This window comes from Centruroides sculpturatus, unplaced genomic scaffold, assembly GCF_000671375.1.
Source record: "Centruroides sculpturatus isolate CEXI.00-Female unplaced genomic scaffold, Cexi_2.0 scaffold854, whole genome shotgun sequence".
Lineage (NCBI taxonomy): Eukaryota > Metazoa > Arthropoda > Arachnida > Scorpiones > Buthidae > Centruroides > Centruroides sculpturatus.
The window spans coordinates 163,183-173,052 of NW_019385409.1; positions in this window are offsets into that span (position 1 = coordinate 163,183).

Sequence of the window (9,870 nt, forward strand, 5' to 3'; positions counted from 1 at the left end):
CTCCGTTGCGTGTCGCTTCGCGTTGAATTTTCGTCGATGTTAAGCCTAACAAAGACTATTGTATCGTTAAAAATTATATTTTTATTTTGTACAAACAAAATAAATATATTGAAAAATATAAAAATAATAAAAAATTATACTTCAGATGTTAATTTAGTATCAAAAAACGTAAAATATTTGAGTAGCCCAAGACATAGCCAAAGATTACAGCGCCGCAGCACTGGCGAAAATTTAAATTTGCCGACTGGAATTCTTTCGGATGATTGACGTTTCGGATGATTGACTTTCGGAAAATCGACGCTCTACTGTATAACAAATTAATAAGTTTACGTAAATTGCATACCAAATTAATTTTTATGATAGAAATGGAAGGGGTACGTGCAGTTATAAGGTATTTTAATCTCTCATTATTACATCGTTTTTCCCCCTAAATACATCAACTTCGCATCCAAGTTTGAGAAGATAACAAAAAATAATAGACAATAAACATAAACAAGTAAAGGGGTTTAAAACCTCTTAATATTGTCCTCGTAGTTATCATTAAAATGTAATAATTTACTTAATATTTAACGTAATTATATGTTTAAAACATTCATAAACTTGCAAAATATTTCAAATTTCATTCTTTTTTGTAATATAACATATTTTATTAACTTTGAATGTAAAAATCTCGATATAAATATCCTTGTAGCTTATAAATATATAACCTGTAAGAAAAGAAGTTACTACCATTAATTAATCAATAGTAAATTCATTCCAGAAAAACAGAATTTATATTGACATTTGGAGTTTAATTAATATTTTAATTGATTAATTTAAATATAAAAAATTGCATTTATTGAAATAATTAAACATGTTTTTTTCGATGCAAAGTAATTGTAACTCGTTATAAAATATGTAAAAACGCTTGTTGCTTACACGTAAAACACTAGGTAAAGCTGAAAAAAAATTTAGATTAAAATATAAAATATTTATATAATTTATGAGAAATATAAGTAATTATTTCTTGCCTTAATACTTTATAACAATAACCAGTTCAAATAGAATAATACATTTAAGTTTGCCTTTAACACTGTAGAATTAGTTAAATATAAATATTATAAATTTAATATTAAATTTTGTAAATGTATTAATATAAATTACTGAAAGTGTAGTGTAAGTGTTTTTTAATTATCGTTTATATTTTGTAAGTGAAACTATGAGACACGATTGCAGATTTATCTTCTTAATTAGCCTATATAAATTTGTAATAGAACGACAGAAAAGTGTACATTTAATTGTAAAACAACTGGTAAATAAAACGTTTACGTTGTAAAAACCTTAATAATATGCATTGAACGTTTTTCTTATTTCTATCGAAGATCAGTAGATTTTAATTGATATTTATAGAATTCCACAATTTACACAAGTTCAAATATTCGTATTTATCAATTATTAAATTATTTAGAACAACTTTATTGATTTTTTTTATACGAATGAGAAGGAAACTCGGGTTTTTTTTGGGAAAAATGTAAAAGATGAAAACAGAAGGGACCGATTAAATATACAGTAGAGCGTCGATTTTCCGAATCAATTGGGGACTGGGGTTGTTCTTATAACTGATATTTCGGATAACCGATTTATGTACGAAAAAATAGTTTAACGTATCCGATGTCGAAATTTTTATCCGTTGCGTGTCGCTTCGCGTTTAATTTTCCTCGATGTTAAGCCTAACAAAGACTATTGTATCGTTAAAAATTATTTTTTTTTTATTTTGTACAAACAAAATAAATATATTGAAAAATATAAAAACAATAAAAAATTATACTTCAGATGTTAATTTAGTACCAAAAACGTAAAATATTTGAATTGCCCAAGACATTGCCAAAGATTGAAGCGCCACAGCACTAGCGAAAATTTAAATTTGCCGACTGGAATTCTTTCGGATGATTGACGTTTCGAATGATTGACTCTCGGAAAATCGACGCCCTACTGTATTTCAATTTATAACTTTTCTGCTGAAAAGTGTTAGTTAGATGACCAGTTCGACTCTGTTGCTATCAGGAAAAGTTTGATGTTCAGGGGCAGGACACTACAGTACTAATTTAATATAAAAAACGTACATTTTAAATTAAATAAATTAAGAAATTTGATTAAAAATTGCAGCTCGGCATTGTGATGATATCATAATAAACACTTGCTCACTACTCGATTGCTTGCTGTTTTCTCAATTAGTTGTATGTTTTTTGAAACAGGATGAAATTGATACTGAGAACTGATTACATTTTGATAAAAAAAAATTATTTTCTATGATTAATAAAGAATATGAATTTTTCTCCCAATACCATTCTCTGTATAGTTTAAGAAGTGACTAAATAAATGATAATTAGAAATCATTTATTGTATATGNTATACAATGATAAAATGTAAGTCCCAGAAAGCTATAATGCATACACTATGAAATAAAAAATATCAAAGATAGTGGGACTAGAAAGTCCCGTCAGGCCATAAAGGGTTAAAGTGCACAAAGTTTCATAGTATTTCTCACAGTCGTGCCCATTCTTCTTCTGGAAAAATGTTACCATGACTCATTTTTGTCCAAATTCTGACTTTTAACATTTCATGTAATATCAATGTTTCTCTTTGTAAGAAGAAAAATACTACCAACTTACTGAATTATCAAAAATAACAAATCTCACAACCTTTTCAATTAGCAAGTACTTTTTAATATAAATCAAGAAAATGTTTTCAGCTGTTTTAAACACCCATCTTCAAAAAAAAAAATGTACACTTCTAATCAATGGAAAAAAAGAAAGAAAGAAAAAAGTAAATTCTCAATCACAAATTCAAACAAACTCTTTTATTCAGGCAATCTCATACCACACTTTCCAAGGCTGTGCAACTATATATGCTGGGGCCGTATTCTGGTCATCGTCTCTCACAAGCCAGTCGCTGATTGGCTAATAATATGTTTACATCTAAAGAGATCACTGCATCTCTCCAAACGTGATTCTGGACAACTTTTTCTAGACGATTCTCTCATTTCTTACAATCAAGTGCATAGTTGTCTTTCGACAGTCTGTTCGTCTTTCACCTCAATTTTGTTATATCCAATATGGACGACTGGATGCTACTCGAACTGTACAATCATATTAGAGAACATTATTCTATCTCAGGAAAGTATATTTTGAGAGAGAAAATGTTTCCGATTTTTTTCCAGTGCCTATGCGGAAACACCACTAATTCCATTTTTTTAAAAAATTATTTTTACATCAGTTAACGAACTATTGAAATCTTACTTATAGTTAATGAGAAATTAGATGATAATATTTTGAAAAATATCTAAGAACTCACGCTTTTCTAAGTAAGGTTATTAAAATTTTTATTTGTTAAGAGACAAATTGACATTACAATCTGTAAAAACGTTATAAAACAAAAAACATAACTTTGTCAAAATTATGTGCTTTATGATTATGTACTCTGCATTTTCAAAAATTTTACAATGTCATTGGTTAAAATTCTATGCTGTGTTGTGCGCACAGATAACCCGAACATGTATAATCAACCTAGTAGTATCATGACGTCATCAACAAAGACAAGATCGTTAAAAGTACCCAAAATCGACACAGTTTCTGAGAGATGAATTTCATCTCTCGTGACATCATTCGTCATTGAAAGAAGAGACGAGAAATAAGTGACCAGAATACAGCCCCAGGTCTCTAAAATTTATTAATGTGTCTTTGCTTGTCTACTTACATATTTGTAAGCATTCCAAATGTCATTAGGAAGTGATCTTTTGTAAATAATCTAACCATCCTTGTATTATCCAAATTTATATTGAGCCCCTTCTTACAATGCAAAGATATCTAGGGTAGTAGAAAAGGGACTTTTTCCTCTTATGCCATTAACAATTAATGTAGTATTTAGTTACCTTATTTATAAAAAAAAAAGTGAGAAATAAGTATGTTAGTACAGGAAATAGTGAACCACATTAATGATTAAGTATTTCACATGAATTTCCACTTATTCAGTGAATCTTAAAATGTGTTGGTGGGACTTATTGTATATAAATTCATCTCATCTGATAGTTTTTATAAAAGTAATTTTTGACGAGACTATGCCTCGTCTCTAAAATCGCACTGCTGTCAACAGCTTCACACCTTAGAGGTATGAAGGAGTACATGTCAGGAGTTGCAATTTGGCACAGAGTATTTGATGCCTGAATCATGCACACACAAAATAAACTAGATTTGTAGATAGTCAGGGGTCTGAGAACCAGGTCAAAATAAAATATAAAATGTAGAGACTGTTTCTAAAAACAGGCATGAGTGCAAGATTTGCACGTGTGTTGATCGTGCTCTCCAAGACATCATCTCGTCCCAAGAATGGCTTTGCCATTTGACTTGATAATGATTTAACTTATTCTTTTTTTAATCATAATTTTGTATTTTATCATTTAGGAAACTCAAATATAAATGAAATCTTGTCCAAATGTTTAACTATTTTTCAAAAATAAATTAACAACTAATCTTGATTCTTTCTCTTGTAGAAATTAATTAAATGTTTGTAATCAGAAAATATATTTGAATTGAAACTATCAGCAAGAGTAAATTCATTCAATTGTTTTTGTATTGTAGTATTACTACATACTTTGTGACTGCAAAATAAATTCAGAGATAAGCAACTATTACTCTAAAAAGTCAAAACAAAATCCATCTATTAAGTGATTATATATATGTTTTATTTTTTTTGAATTTAAGCATACAAGTGTTCAAAAAATAAAAAAACCAATAATAAGACATACAAATTTATGGATATACTTTTTAATAATTATTCATTTCTCAGTTCTTTATAAAATTTAACAAAATGCATTGTCAATAAATCTATCATAGCACATACAAAAACAATACGGAGAAAACTTAAGATTTATCTTCATAAGTCTCACATCAGAAATTTTTTTAAAATTACAGCTTAATTCAAACAAAAACTAATACAGTAGAGCAGTCAGGAGGCCGCCAGGTGGCGTCAAGTTGAACAGGGCTTTGTTTTTGTTCTGGTTCTAATCTTATAATTAATATATTTTTCCACTTCTTTAAGACACTTGGTTATCTTCTTTTTTTTTCTTCTTAACCTTTGGTGCATGTGAGTATTAAACTTTGTATTATTTTTTGTTACTAGTCAACCTTGCATTCGTGCATTGGCTTAGTGTGATAGCTAAGCCTAATCTGCAGAATGATGCCGGGGCGCAAATCTAAAGCCACTCCAGAAATCGTCTCTGCAGCATTTGAAGAAATATTGAAACTAGGATTTACGGAAGCCATCAACCAACTTAAAAGTATTTATCAGCCCATAGTGAATAAACGCCCAGTCAACCAACAAGAAAGTCACACAATAGATCAACTAATACAAAGAATAACTGACATCCATTTACATTGTTTAGACAAATACGATGTGGTACAAGAAGAAATAGTTAAACTGCAAGAGGATAAAATTCAGCATCAATCACAACTAAAATCATATGCAAATGAAGTCAAAGCTTCAAGAGTAAAAGTTCATAACCAGCCTGGTCAAGCACAAAAAAGGGAGACATTACTGTTAACTCCAGGGATTAAAAACTCACAAGTTGACAAAAATACTGTCAGAAGTAACTTAGAATCTGTTCTAAAACCAGCTGCCAATGGTATCAAGATTGACTCCTGTCTAGTGCAGAATGATGGGAAAGTCAGCCTACAATTATCCAACACTGCCAGTGTCGATAAAATTATTAATCTTATCAACAACAATCATGACTCTGAATTCAAATTTTTGGCAAGCAAGAAAACTAAAAGAAAGCCCTTAGTTCAAATACACCATGTGTGCTCTAACTTAAATAAAGAGGAGTTGATTAACACTGTCACTGCACAGAATGACAACTTAAAAAATATACTAGAAGAAAAAGATCAGATACTACAACCACTATTCTCCTTCAGATCCAAGACAGACACTGCTCAGGAAAAAACATGGGTTTTGTTAACCACACCTCAAGTCCATCAAAGTTTACTAAAAAACAGAAGGGTGTATATAGGACTTACATCTCATCAAGTCTTCAACTACAGTAGAGCGTCGATTATCCGAAAGTCAATCATCCGAAAGAATTCCAGTTGGCAAATTTAAATTTTTGCCAGTGCTGTGGCGCTGCAATCTTTGGCTATGTCTTGGGCTACTCAAATATTTTACGTTTTTGATACTAAATTAACTTCTGAAGTATAATTTTTTATTGTTTTTATATTTTNTTATTATATATATATATATGGATGACTGCCAGGTGGCGTCAAGTTAATCAGCGCTTTGCTTTTTGTTCTGGTTTTATTTTCATATTTAATATATTTTCCACCTCTTTAATGACACTTGATTATCTTATTTTGGCTTCTTAACCTTTGGTGAATGTGAGTATCAAATTCTGCTTTACTTCGTTGCTGGTCAACCTTACTGTTGACCACGTGGCTTGGTGTGTTAGCTAAGCCTAATCTGCAGCACGATGCCGGGGCGCAAATCCAAAGCCACCCCAGAAAACATCTCTGCAACCTTAGACGAAATATCGAAATTAGGATTTACGGACGCCATCAACCAACTTAAAAGTATTTATCAGCCCATAGTGAATAAACGCCCAGTTAACCAACAAGAAAGTTACACAATAGATCAGTTAATACAAAGAATAACTGACATTCATTTATGCTGTTTAGACAAATACAATGTGGTACAAGAAGATATAGTTAAACTANGAAATTGACAAATGGGTGTCAAAGCTAAATGATATTCTGAAAAGTGCAGCAGAAAAAGCCATTCCCAGAAAAGTCCCCCTAAAGAAGGCTGTGCCATGGTGGACCCCAACATTAACATCTCTGAGAAAACAGGTCAATTCTCTTAGGTGCAAATTTCAAAGACAGAAAAATCCCCTATTGAGAGTCAATCAAGAAATTGAATACAGGTCAGCAAAAAAGAAATATATCAGAGAAATGAAGTCAGAAAAGCTGAAATCTTGGCAAAACTATTGCAATACATTCATTTATGCTGTTTAGACAAATACAATGTGGTACAAGAAGATATAGTTAAACTACAAGAGGATAAAATTCAGCATCAATCACAATGCTGAATTTTATTTTCCTCATAAGGGGAAATATTGATCCATGGAAAAACATTTACAGGATTCTAAACAGGAGCAACACGGATCATACACTTCAGGCACACATAGATAACACCCATCATAGCTATGATATCAAATCTGCTTTATCAGCCCTGGCTGCACAACTCTTCCCTGGAGACAATAACACTGATGATTCCTCTGAACATAAATCCATCAGAACAAATTGGCTAAGTGTGCATTCTGCCCCAACTGAAATAGATCACTACTTTTCCACCTTTGAACTCAAGAAAGCACTTTTCTCCATGGGACCTCATAAGGCTCCAGGAGGTGATGAGATCTATGCCAAAATGCTTCAGGTGTGTTTCAACATTTTAGAGTCTTTTCTTCTCAGTCTGTACAACTCCTGCCTAAGACTTTCTTACTTTCCTGCTCACTGGAAAATTGCCAATGTCATCCTTATCAAAAAACCAAGAACTGAAAATACCGACCCCTCCAAGTTGTATAGACCAATTAGCCTTCTTCCAGTAATGGGCAAAGTTTTTGAAAAAATGATTTTGGGCCGTCTTGAGTGGCATGCTAATAAGCATCACTGGCTCGACCCAAACCAGTATGGCTTCAGAAAAAGCAGAAGTGCTGAGGATGCTGTCTACGCCTTGACACAATTTATAGAAGAGGGCCTGAGTAACAAAGTTTATACCGCAGCTATCTTTTTGGACATTAAAGGTGCCTTCGACAACTGCTGGCACCCAAGCATTATCAACGAGCTCTCCCAACTAGACTGTCCCAACTATCTTGTCAAGCTGGTCTCCTCCTTTTTAACTAACAGGAAAATAAATCTGTCTTATCATCATCACTCTGTTAGTAAACTCCTAACAAAATCTTGCCCTCAAGGTGGTGTTTTATCTCCTTTCTTATGGAACCTAGTGGTTAACTCCTTTCTGAAAACCAAATGTGACAAAGCAATAAGTGTGCAAGCCTATGCCGACGACCTTGTCATTGTGTGTCAGCATAGGGACACTGCTTTTTTGGAAAGTAAGCTAAACGAAATGTTGAGTAAAGCTTCCAAATGGGCCTATCTTAATAAACTCCAGTTCTGTACTTACAAGACCAAAGCTATGCTTTTCACAAACAAATACAAATTTTCATACCCCAAGCTTTTATTAGATGGTGACTCAATCGAATGGGTAGACCGGCAAAAGTACCTGGGAGTAATCCTTGATACTAAACTTACATATAGTTACCACATTGATTATATCTTGGCTAAAGCCAAGAAAATAAACTACATGCTGCAAAAATGTGCTAGATGCACCTGGGGACTAAATCACAAAGCTTATAAAACTCTGTATAATGGGGCAATACTACCAATGATACTTTATGCGGCTTCTAGCTGGGGTCATGTAACGAGTAAAGTTACAATTGCAAGTAAATTACTCTCTCTCCAAAGACAGTTTGCCATCAAAATTTCAAAGTGCTGCAGGACTGTTTCTACAAATGCCTCTCTGATTCTAGCAGAGCTCCTTCCTTTACCACTCTGTATTGAAGAAAAAGTTCTTCACTATTACACCAGAACCACAAACATCAAAGTTCAACAACGGTCTCTGCTCTTATCTACGGCTGTTCACATGCTTCCACACTGCAACTTCTCCACCAACTGTGATCATCACCCTGTAAGCAGGGTTATCCCCAGGGTGCACGTGGTGTCATCTGCTTCCACCCTGGATGTCCATGCTGACATTAACATCTACACAGATGGGTCCAAAGGCTCCCTTCATGTTGGCTCAAGTGTCTGCATTTATCTTCAAACTGATTTACTTTGCCCAAAATATGTTAAAAGGTACAGGTACCCCCCATACACCACCATCTATCAAGCTGAGGAAGATGCTGTCTACCGGGCTGTTCAGTGGGCCACCTCACTTCCTAACAAAACTCTTTCTTTCAACATCTTCAGTGACTCTCAGTCTGTCCTAAAGGCCCTCTTAAATCCCAACTGCAATAGCAACAAAATCACATATATCCAGCACCATATTGTAAATCATGTGAATAGGATAACTTTTATTTTTGTTCCTGGTCATACTGGCATTTTGGGAAATGAAAAAGCCGACCTTGAGGCTAAGTCAGCTGCAAAGGACACTGACTTGGACTATACTCTCATTCCTTTCTCACGCAGCAGCCTTAAAAATTATATCCGTGCCAATGCTATGCAGAAGTGGAACCAGCAATGGTTGAGCAGTAAGACGGGTAAAATAACCAGACTGTATTTTCCTAGTGTTGATAGCAGACTCTCTTCACCACTTAGATTTCTGACGTTTACTACTGCTCAACTTCTTACTGAGCATGGTAATTTTAGGAGCTACCTGGCGATGTATAACCGGGCAGAAACTGCCTTTTGCTTTTGTTCCACAGGAAACCTTGATACTGTTGACCATATGATCTACCATTGTCCTATTTATGATCAAGATAGACTTATAATGAAATTAGAAATCTTCATGCATGGTTTCAGGTGGCCATGTCCACTGGATAAACTTGTACAGAAGCCTCTGTTTGATACCTTTTACAGTTATATTCAAAATATATGGAAGAAAAGACTTTTCATAATTTCTAATTTCTAATATTACTTTTAGTCTTCACTAAAAGCAGAACTTTCTAATTTTATGTTTACTTTGAATCATTTATCTTGTTTTATGTATCTTAGTGTTATACTCCCATAGGAGTGGTGCACTTATCTAATAAAAAAAAAAAAAAAAAAAATGCAAGATAAGATCACTACA